General features: G+C 38.5%; 1 long non-coding RNA gene across 1 annotated transcript in view; it reads right to left on the minus strand.

Moving 5' to 3' along the window:
• The window catches only part of LOC143266916 (uncharacterized), a 68,327-nt gene extending 55,978 nt beyond the window's left edge, over positions 1–12,349 (minus strand). The window contains exon 1 of the long non-coding RNA XR_013041753.1: positions 12,202–12,349. This is a non-coding gene — a long non-coding RNA (uncharacterized LOC143266916). The remainder of the gene's footprint in view (positions 1–12,201) is intronic.
• Between the last annotated feature and the right edge of the window lie 15 nt (positions 12,350–12,364).

Below are 12,364 nucleotides of genomic sequence, written 5' to 3' on the forward strand. Positions count from 1 at the left end.
TCCTACTGCTGACCAACAGAAGGCTTTACTGATTATAACATTCTGGTGCATAATGTAGCTATAATAAAGATACTTACTCAATAGATCATGTTTGCTGATTTCACAACTTGTTTCTCTCTGGTCCTTTACTGGATACTTTCCAAAGACTCACCCACCCAGTGCATCCATCAGCTGACTAGCTTTGTTTGTTTGTTTGTTTGTTTGTTGTTTGTTTGAGACAGGGTTTCTCTGTTTAGTTTTGGTGCCTGTCCTAGATCTCGCTCTGTAGACCAGGCTGGCCCTGAACTCACAGAGGTCCACCTGGCTCTACCTCCCAAGTGCTGGGATTAAAGGTGTGTGCCACCACCACCCAGCAGAACATGTATTTTCTATAGTCTACCTATACCATCATTTTCAGGGAATCATGTAGTTGGCTTGCCCTAGCTACCTTGAGAGGCATCCATCATAGGTTTTTCAGGTTAGAGTCCGTGGATCTTGGGGCACAATGTGACTTCCAGATCCTGAGGGACTGATGCATTCCCCCAGGCAGTGAAGCATTCACTTGGTGTTTCTCTGTATGTTCCCTTAGTGGTCAAGGAAACACTAAGGCTTCACAGGACAATTGGTCTTAGACAGTAATCTTCTGTACCCTGTATGATTTGCAAACTTCACTGTGTCCTGGCAGCCACAATTGTATTGATCCTGGCAATTGCCATTATATTCTGTTTCTGATAAAGGTATAAAAAGTCTGGTTTCTCTCAAAAAATTGTCACAGCCTCAGCTTTACTGTGGTCTCTCCAACCTGGCCTGATTTCATTCCTTGAGGCTATATCCAGGTGATCTTGGCTCAGTAAGTAAGTGCAGGCTCTTACACTCATTATGTTTTATTTAAAATATATTTAATCTCAGTAAAAAATATATTTATATTTATATAAAATAAAATGCAGAGATGGCTCAATCATCAAGATTATTTACTACTCATGCAGAGGACTTTGTTTTGCTTCCTAGAATTCCTTTTGAGTGCTAGAAAGATACATTACTCTAATCCCAAGGGATCTGACATTTATAAAGTAGATTATCTAAAGTTGGCTGGTCTCCACCATGCTTGGGAGGGGTTGTCTAAGGTAAGTTAGTCTCTAGCATGCTTGGGAGGGATTGTGTAAAGTAAACTAGTCTCTAACATGCTTGGGAGGGCTTATCTTGATTAGCTTAACAAAGGTGGGAAGACCCACCTGTAATGTGGGCAGCACCATTCATGGGATAGTGTCCTTGGGTAGCACCATTCATGGATCCTTGGAAAATAAAACATGGTCACTGAGCTGAACAATTTATCTCTTTCTACTACCTGATTATGGAGGAATGTGATCAACTTCTACCTCATACCCTCCTGTCACCATGACTTCCCTGCTGGAACCTTTCTCTGAGAGCCAAAATAATCTCTACTTTCTTTAATTTACTTTTAGTTGGATATTTTCTTACAGTGATGAGGAATGCAACTATTACATATCTATTTTCTAAGTGTAATTCACTGACAGTAAAATGATCTTATCAAGAGTTATCATCATCATTTCCCTTCAAAACTCTGTATATCATAAAGGATAACACTGGAATTCCACAAAGATTACATTTCAGTTCCTCTACCCCCTATCCACCAGGTCTGAGTGAGTAACGTTCTATTTTCTATGTAAATAAATGAGGCTCTTTTCACTTCACCCTCTATGCATTCTGTTTGTATGACTGACTGATTTTAAGACCCTGAGAAGGTTTCATTCATATTATCCTGTGCCAGAACTGCTTCCCTTGTCAGGATTGGGTACTATCTCTTCACATCCAGCAACCAAATATGTTCATGAAAGAGTATCTGCTAAAAACCTCCTGAATTAGTTTCACTTTGTTTTGGTCAGTTGTTTGGCATGGTAATTCACACTCTTATTGGCCATAAAACCTCTGCAGAATTCATTAAACACCAGCACTACTGCCTCATGGGCATCTTCAATCCATCTATACCATTTCTAGACTTAGAATGTCCTTCAGTTCTTTTGTATAAGCTCTCCTTTCTCACAGCCTCCTTCAATGCATCCTTTGATCTTTGCTCTGTAACAGCCTCAATCTCTCCTCTTCTGTCTTTGTTTTAGCTGTTAAGGAAATGGAAAGCTGTGGGGCTAAACACAGCTTTTGTCTTACTTAGAAAAAAACCCTTCCAAATCATGTCTTTCTAGTAGGCATCTATTTATCCATCTATTAGTTCCCTTTTCTGTGTTCCATAGATTATAAGAGAATTTATGCTTTAACCTCATCAGTACCTAAACAAACAAGACTTACTTTTAAACACATACTAACTACATAGCATTAACATTAGATATACAGGTTTTTAATAGTTTTCCTCATAGAACTTGATATTATACAATGTTATGATATGAAATTATATTCTCCCAAAAACTATGCTAAAGCATTTTATTGTGGAACCCTTTCCTTCAGACATGCCATGCTTATTGGAATCTTGAAATCACAACAGTTGAGTTAACCCACACAACACCACCAAAGACCAGACCTATTAGCAAGGAATATACCATGAACTTCCAGCCTCTCCCTTTCTCCACCCCATTTTCATGTATCCTACTATATGAAAGTGGTCATGAGAGAGACAATAGAATATGGAGAAGGTTGACAGTTGACTGGGCACTCATTCCAATGATGCAGCTGCCAAGTACTCTAGTGGGATTTCTGGTGAAGCACCCATTTTTCAACCATTTTTCCTATAAAGAACACCTCACCCAGAAAGATTCTAGGAACTAGAGAAGTTGGGGACACCAACCCAGAGTCATCTGAGCAGAATTCATAGGGGTTGACAGAGATTGATGTGACAATCACCAATCACAGACCCTATATGGGTCTGAGCTAGGTCCTTTGCATATACATTATTGTTTTATAGCTTGGTGTTCTTGTGGTGCCCCTAACAGTGAAAGGGGGGAGCTTATCTCTGGTGTTTTTGTCTGCTCTTGGGACCCTTTTCCTCCTGCTGGGTCACCTCAATCAGCCTTGATATGTTTGTGCCTAGCCTTACTGTAATTTGTTATGCCATCTTCAGTTGCTATCCCTGAGAATCCTGTTTTTCTTTCTTTTTTTTTTGAGAAAAACAGAAGAGGAGTGGATCTGGGCAGAGGGAGGTAAAGGAGCTTGGAGAAGTGGAGAAAAGGGAAACCGAGGTCAGGATGTGACATATGTAAAAAATAAAAATAAAAAATAGAATATTGCCTCATCCATGCTCTGCAAGAAACCCCTCAGCCATTCTCTGTAAATAATGCCTCTGTAAAGCACCCCCACAGACTCACTGTTTCACCAAGTTGAACTTGCCTAGAATTGTTTCTTAAATGTATCCTTGATGCCTTATTTTGGAAGAAAACGTTTTTGTTCACATCTCCCTGATAAATACAAATAAAATCCTCTTTCACAGTACTCAAATACTAGAAAGTGGGGCTTTTGTCAAGATAATCTGGTCATGAGGCTAGAGCCCTCATTAGAAGGTCATACCCCAATAAGAAAACATCGTAATCCCTCCCATGCCTGTTTCTGAGAAGGCATAAGAAACCTGGATAGCTCGCCGGGCACTATGTCTGCGGGTAACTTGATCTTAGACTTCAAAAACCTCCAGAACCTGGAGAAATAAGTGTTTGCTCTCAAGTCACCCAGGCTATGGGTTTTTCTCACCACAGCCTGAGCATGCAAGGCAGTAGAGGTGAACACTGCTGAGGGCAGTGGGCAGAACAAAAACAGCATCAAAGTCAGGGATACAAATCAGACCTTCTGCATGTGTAAACCCGTTCTGGGTTTAAGTTCATTTCATGTTCTGCATTGATTGTCTGTAGGGTTTCCATACTACTGAGTTCATTTTTTTCTAATTTTCTTTCTTCTCAGCTTGTAATTATCATCATCTGTCCTTTGTTTCAGCATTTCCAAATTGGAGAAATATTACATAATGCATGTTCACTCAGATATATTTTTCATATTTATAAGCTTAATTTTTTGTTTTGTTCCTAAATGCTTACTAATCCCTGGTTTGGTAATTTGATGATGTTTAATTGACAATTTCAGTTTTATATTTATATTCTTATTTTGTGGCACATTTATATATAACTTCTACTTATGACAAGTTATATATGAATTTGTTATCATTTTCTGTTAGTATATGGAAACTTTCCCATTAAAACATACATTGAGATTATTATTTTGAATGCATATTTGCATCTCTCCTTTATTCTTTACCTTTTCTTATTTTTTTTAAAACTTCCAATATCTGTCTGGTGAGTTAAGAGAAAATTCAAAGTCTTGCCCTTTACAACAAACTGTATACCAAAGTGCTTGTTGTCTTTCTTTAATTGCCTGTTGGGTTGAAGGGGTGAGCTGGGCTAATTGAGGTTGTAGTTTCCTCATCTCAACACACAATGAATCAGACTTATTGGAAAGCAATCAATTAAAAAAAAACCCACAGGCTTCATGGAGGGTTTTATGTTTGACTGACCAAAACTGCTTTTGTTTTCTTGTGAGGTTTGAGGCTAAGATCAGAATGAGAGCCCATGTTCACTGATCAGTTCCTCCCCCTGAAATACTTTGTTTCCAGTTGGGAGGTCATTCTGTTAGATCCACAGCACAACCGCAGAGCTATTGTGGAATAACCATATTGAGTCTTGTTTTTTCAGAATATTTTATACTTGTGTGGTATTTATTTGAGACAGGAAGTTGTGGTAAGGATGGACTAGAATCAGACATGCACTGTCTAGAGTAATCTAAACAAACATTAGTGTTGCTTGAGAAAGTGTTTATAGGAGCAAACTCTGTATGTCAGTGACTCTAAACTTCTGTTCAAAACCAATCCACACTCTCATCAAAAAGGCACTCATTTCATGCTTATTCAACCATGTTTACATGGTTACAGTAGGACAGAAATAGAACATTAAACTAGAGATTGTACAGTCTCAAAACCAGTAGCAAGGCATAGTGATGTGCAACTTTAACCCTAGCAGTCTGAAGGCAGAGTCAAGAAGATCTCAGTAGCTAGAGGCCAGCTTGATCTACACAGTCATCTCCAGGAAATCCAGAAATGCAGAGACATTGTCTCTAGTCCCACCACCCCCTTGAAAGTACCCATTTTGATATGCTTTAAGGGGAAGGCTTTGTTCTCCCTTGCTTGATTGTTGCTCATCTTTTAGAAACTACAGCTCTTCAGTGGTCAGAACACCTTTAAAGTACAATGTATTAGCTCTAAATTGTAAAATTCTGATAGATATCTGGTATGTCTGAAAGGTAAAACTCACAAACATCAACTGTCTATGTACAAACTTTCATAGACAACATAGATCCCTGAGAAGGGAATGAGAAGATTTAAAATAAATTATTTTATTATTCTTATTTATCTTTATAGGTTTTATCCCTGTTGGGGAATATTATTTTAAGGTGTGCTACTTTTGTTTATGGTGCATTTGTTTAACTCTGTGAAGCTGTGTTACTTTGACTAGATAAAATATCTGATGATCTGATAAAGAACTGAACAGCCAATGTCAAGGCAGGAGATAGTATAGGCAGGGCTAGCAGGCAGAGAGACTATATAGAAGGAGAAATCTGGGAAGGAGAAAAAAGAAGTAGCCAGAGAAGGAGGAGGACTCCAGCAGCCAGCTGGATGATGACACAGCAAGCCACAGAGTAAGAGTAAGATTTACAGAGTAAGAGAATGGGAAAAGTCCAGAGGCAAAAAGTAGATAGGCTAAGTTAAGGGAAGCTGGCAAGAAACAAGCTAAGCTAAGGCTAGACATTTATAAGTAATAATAAGCCTCTGTGTGTGATTTATTTGGGAGCTGGGTGGCAGGTCCCCCCAAAACAGCCAAAAAGCAAAAAAATGAAACATCTCTTTTCTTCTCCTCCCTCAAACTCATCCAATGTTTACTTACCTTGCTCCTACTCAAATTCATAACCACATTTTCTTTATATTCTTTTTAAAATGTATTGAGTTTTCCCTTTTCTTATACACTGATTCTTTTCTCATGCAATATAATCTGAATACAATTTCTCCTCCCTCTACGTGTTCCAGTTACTTCCTGCCTTCTCTCTCACCTAGATCCATTCCCATTCTGTCTCTCTTTAGAAAAGAACAGGCTTCTAGGAGATACCAAAAAACATAACAAAATAAAATATAATAAGATGAAAAAAATCATACTGAAGTTGGATAGTCCAAGCCAACAGAAAAATAAAAGAGAAGGCACAAGAATCAGAGACCCATTCATTTTCACATTCATGAATTCCATAAAGTATGAAACGAAAGCTATAGTGTATATACAGAAGACCTGGTGCATGTAGGCCCTGTGCTATGGTGACATTTTATTTGTATTAAAATGTTATTTGTTAGTTAATAAATAAAGTTGCCCGGGGGTCAGAGCTATTAGCAAGCCATGGGAAAGCAGGGCAGTGGTGGCGTATGCTTGTAACCCCAGCACTTGGTAGGCAGAGCTAGGTAAGTCTCTGTGTGTTCAGGGATACAGCCAGTACTGGATACACATGCCTTTAATCTCAATACCAATCATAGAAAACCTGGAGGTCTATACAGACAGGCCGTGACGAGGAGGTCATGTGGTTGGGTTTACAACCAATGAGAAGGCAGAACAGAAACTCTATATAAAGACTTTAACACAGGAAGTAGCTCTGGTTTGGAGAGGTAGGACCACCGCCGGAGGAAGGGTAAGGTTTTAGCTCTTAGCTCTGACCTCTTGGCTTTCTACTTTGCTTTGGTTCTGTGTTTCTTATTTAATAAGATGGTTGGTTACATCTACACTGTGCTTTCTTGCTTCAGACTGTGAGTTCATACAAGATTTTCTCAGTTGTTTTAGAGGGCCTTGTTTTCTTGGTGTTCTCCATACCTTCTGTTACCCCTGTTCCTTCTGATTCCTCTCTTGTGGGGTTCCCTGAATTCTGAGGTGGGGAAAGTTGATGGAGACATCTCATTTAAAGCTGTGTGTTCCAATATGTGTGTGTGTGTGTGTGTGTGTGTGTGTGTGTGTGTGTGTGTGTGTGTGTAATGTCTGACTGGGGGGTCTCTGCATCTGTTTCCATCTGCTTCTCTGATGATGACTGAATAAGGCACCGATTTAGGAGTATAGTAAAATATCATTAGGTGTCATTTTAGTCATTTTATTGTTACTTTTTTTTTTTAGAGAAATAACATTTGGTTCTTTCTTAGTTCTCTGAGCTATCTAGTCTGTTTCTTGGTCACAAGCAATGTCTGGTATGGGTGCTCTCTCACAGAGTGGGCTTTAAGTCAAATCAGACATCAGTTGGTTATTCTCACAGAGTTTGTGCCACCATTGCCCTAGTATATTTTACCAGCATGTATATGTATATCCTTGTAGATCAAAGATTTGGTGGTTAGGTTGTTTCTCTTTTGGTAGCCTACAGAGTATGCTTCCATGTCAAAGACACTAGAACATGGTGGTGAGCAGATTCTATGTAGCCACCAGCTCAACCTCTTCATGTATAGGTATTGTCTTCAGCAATGGGAACTTGCTATCAGTTTGTGGAGGGCAACTTATTATCTTGGCAACAGCCTAGGTTTAAAATAAGTTCTTTTAAAAAAATCAATGACTTAAAAAAATAAGAAAATAAAAAATAAATAAATCAATCAATGACTAGAGCTGAAGAGATGGATTCAAAATAAGACTCAAGAGAGTCAAAGATGGATTCAAAATTTAAAATTACTCGCTGCTCCTGAAGGTTACTTGTGTTTGATTCCCAGCACACACATGACAGGTAATAAGTTGCCAGGGATTTGACAACCTATTCTGGACTCAGAGGCCACCATGCATGCTTGTGATACACAGATAAACATGTAAGAAATCACTAATACACAGGAAATAGTCCATAACTACCTGAAATCAGGTTAATATAAAGTATTATAAAGAACAACATTTTCTATGTATAGTAAATGCTTGCTGAACCAAGAGACAATTTTAGTGGCTAACCTGCTACTTGCTAATAATCTCCAATCTGAAGGTCTGGTGAACTGTGTCATACAACAAAGTAATGTCTTCTTGGAGACAGGCTGTCCATGTGATTTACACACTCTGTGAGAATAGAATGTCTCCCATGGGATCTCAACAAGTTTGGGCATCTTTAGAAATAGTATCAGGAGTACTTGAAATCTTGGCACAGTTATACAATCATATGGGAAATCAAAAAAATGAATGAAATGGTGAAAGAGATGGTGATTTGCAAGAGATTTGAACTCTCTTAAATTGGAGTTTTCCCTCAAACATATCTAGTTTAAGTAGAAAGATATTGTTCTAAAGACATACACAACATTCAGAAAGAAATGGAAATAAAATCCAGTTGTATATGAAGTAAAGACAGTAGAAATATGGATAGAGAAGGATAAAAATAATTAAAGAGTTAGAAATTCAGTCAAATGAAGTGTGAAGAGTTGCAACTGGCACAAGAATCTCACAATCATGATACTGGACATGGGGCTTATCTTGTTCAAGAGCTTCCTTAATTCTAGATGTTAATAAGAAAAACTACACTCCTGGAATAGTGATAAGAAGGCTCTACTTGAAGCCAGGTGTGATGGGCCACTCCTTTAATTCCAGCACTCAGAGACAGATAGATCTCTGTGAGTGTGAAACCAGCCTGATCTACAAAAGGAGGAGGAGGAGGAGGAGGAGGAGGAGGAGGAGGAGGAGGAGGAGGAGGAGAGGAGGGAGAAGAAGAAGAAGAAGAAGGAGGAGGAGGAGAAGGAGGAGGAGGAGGAGGAGGAGGAGGAGGAGGAGGAGGAGGAGAAGAAGAAGAAGAAGAAGAAGAAGAAGAAGAAGAAGAAGAAGAAGAAGAAGAAGAAGAAGAAGAAGAAGAAGAAGAAGGGAAAAAGGGAAAGGTGGCTCTACCTGGCTGGATGTCTTGCCAGAGTTAGGGCTCACAAGTTGAATTAAGTTCATAATTTAATAAGAATAATTGCTCACATAGTTGAGCACAATGAATAGGAGAATTTCTAGTGTAAGCATTCTCAAAGTGACTTTGTTTCTGACTATAGGTTTGTAGCATTCTAAAGTCCTGAAGAATCAGGCCTCTTCTTGCCTATTCTAAACAGTCTCATCAGTCTCAGCAGTGAATATCTAGGCTGTGATTCTGAAGCTGTAACTCATTTCATCTTGCTTTGAAAATATCGTCCTGCACTTTTCCTCTCCTCTTTCTGTGGTTCACTGAAAGAGTTTGACATGGAGAGGAGACATATCTCCATGTAGTCATTTTTTGTGGTGTTTTAACAAAAGGTGTAGGCAGGAATATTAAGACAAAAAAGGCAGAGAGTACCTTAGTTTGGGCTGATATGTAGATTGCTTTCATCATTTTTCTATGGCAATTATATCAATTCTGAAAATTTATCCATTTACTCAGTAGTATTACATGCCAGAAACTCTTTTATTTATATACAAAAAAGACCTTAAACATGACAAAATAAAAGAAATTCATATAAAATATAAACCAAAATATAAAGATAGTATGAAATTGAGCAAAGGGAAAGAAGCTTTCCATATGTATTAGAGCCACAGAAAATATCTGATGTCTTTGGTTAAGAAATAAATTTAATTCAACAACAGGAAAAAGAAACAAATAAAGGAACAGTAGAAGGATATTTCATGAAGTAGAAGAGATGTGTGTTTTGATACAAAGGTAGGCCATCCTGGACTTGGTGAATTACATTCAATTAATAAAGACTGACTGGGCTGTAGGTGCCCTACAAATAGAAAATGTTGTCTGAATTTGAAGAATAGACAAGTCATAAAATTAATGTTGATTTATGTACAGTCATAGTGAAGTCTGAAAAGAAAGTTCATGAGTTTGGGTTGTGAGTATCAAGCGTTGCTCAAGTGTACAATGGATAGGTAATGGGAGGGAGAAAGTCAGATTCCTTTAATGGTGTGGCTTCTGGTAAATCTACGGTGCTGCTCTGGAGTGCCTCATTACCATGAGTATGCAGGACTACTAAATGGCCTAGAAAACTTATTATACAAAATGAAGAAAGAATATGAAGTTGAGAGGGTAGGGAGGTTGAAGGAGCTCTTGAAGGAGTTGAGATAATAGAGAGTGAATATGATCAAAATATTTTGTAGTAAGTTTTCAAAAAAATAAATATGTTTTAAAATACATGCACTGGATCTTAGCTTCAATTTCCACCATGAAAAATAAGTTAATAAATCAGGTTAAGTTCTGCTGTTCCAGAGAGGTCTGTTGAGAGCTGTCTAGCCTTCCCTCTCAAGGTCCATTTCTGTATTCTTACATATCTAATTGCTACCTGTTGCAGGATTCTTAAAGGTTCTTATTAATAAAATCAAACCCGAGGCGAGTTATTGGGGTCCATGCTGGTAGATCAGAGAGACAGAATAAGCCACAGCTATCTCACCTCACCAGTTCCTCAGCTGGTCCTGTTTCCTCAGACTGGAAGCCTCTGAGTCCTCATCCAGAATGAATCTCAGCTGAACTGTGTTGCTCCATAGCCTGAAAGCTTAACCAGGCCAAATGCTTAACCAGCCAAAAGCCTCTAGTTTCTGGTCCTCACGCCTTATATATCTTTCTACTTTCTACCACCACACCCTGGGATTAAAGGCTGGCTTTCTGGGATTAAAGGTGTGTGTCACCATGCTTGGCTATTTCCAATGTGGCCTTGAACTCACAGAGATCCAGAGGGATTTCTATCTCTGGAATGCTAGGATTAAAGGCGTGTGCTATCACTGACTAACTAGTGGCTTGTCTGTTCTCTGACCCCAGGTAAGTTTATTAAGGTACACAATATTTTGGTGAACACAATACCACCACATCTCCACTCTTTTTGTCTAAAATTAAAAAGCTTATAACTAATACAAGAAAAACTATCTAATAAGTATATACAATATATACAGCCAAAATTACATTAATGATGTCTAGTCCATTAACATTTTTCAGATAAAAAACTCCATTATATATATTAACAATGTCCAGTCCAGTAACATCTGATAAACTCAGACCAAAAAATTTTCATTACTTATCTTATTTAAAACAAGTAGTTCCTTTTTAAAAGTAGATTCCATAATCTCCCTTTTTACCTTATCATATCCATATTTTCTCTTCTTTCTTTTCATAATAGATTCAGTAGTCTACCTTTTGTCATTTTTATATCTTCCCCTTTTTCTTCAGTGTAGATTCAGTGATCTACCTATTTATCCTATTATTTCTTTATCTTTTTTCTCAGAGTAGATTCGATGATCTATCTCATATCTATATTCTTTTTTTCTTTTTGCTTTCTAGGGGTGAAGATATCTTTAGGGAATCTTGAAAAGAAAATTTGGGGGTTAATCATCAAGTCCTGTATCGTTTGTCCAGTCTCTGCATAATAGGAAAGTTCAGGGCTTGTTTCAAGTCCTTGTTCGAGTAGTCTGTCAGGCTGGTTCATCTCAGCTAGCCATCTCAGAATTGTCCTAACCAGTTTGTAGTCCAAAGCAGATCTTTCCGTGGTGTTAATCAGCTTAATGGTTTTACCATAGTCCTTTTGAAGATTTCAAAGTTGCTGTTAAGCATGGTCATGGTTTCCTGCAGACTTTTTTTTTTTTTTTTAAAAGAGAAAGCCGAGAAGTCAGAGCTCAGAGCTAAAATCTCACCCTTCCTCCTGCTGTCCCAGCTTCGCGAAAAGAGACCTACTTCCTGTCGGTTCGTTTTTTTAAAGTATGTTGTTCTGCCTTCTCATTGGTTGTAAACCCAAACACATGACTGCCTCGTCACTGTCTGAATGTACAGCCCCCTAGGTCTTAAAGGCATATGTCTCCAATGCTGGCTGTATCCCTGAACACACAGAGATCTTATGGGATTAAAGGCGTGTGCCACCACCGCCACACTCTTGCTATGGCTCTAATAGCTCTGACCCTGAACACACAGATATCTATGGGATTAAAGGCGTGTGCCACCACCGCCACACTCTTGCTATGGCTCTAATAGCTCTGACTCCCAGACAACTTTATTTATTAACATACAATCAAAATAATAATTCAGTACAATTAGATTACCACCACAGCTACCCTTTGATCCTTTTCCAGTAACACTATTCCCAGTTTTGTAATTCAACCCTGAAGCATTGGAGATCTTAGATGGTAGAAATATCTTCTTTAGTAAATCTCAAACACTCTCTTAATGAGATAAGAGAAACCAAACTGTCACACTTACTTTCTTAACACAGTCACTGCTGACAGGGGCAGGTCTCCATGTGCTAGAAATCCCCCACTGCCAAAGCACGGGGGTCCTCTAATTCAGTCCCACATGACACGTTACACCTGGACTACAGAGTCAGTCCCACAAGCTCTCCCTCCACTCTGACAGTCACAAGCAG

Source organism: Peromyscus maniculatus, chromosome 1, assembly GCF_049852395.1.
Source record: "Peromyscus maniculatus bairdii isolate BWxNUB_F1_BW_parent chromosome 1, HU_Pman_BW_mat_3.1, whole genome shotgun sequence".
NCBI lineage: Eukaryota > Metazoa > Chordata > Mammalia > Rodentia > Cricetidae > Peromyscus > Peromyscus maniculatus.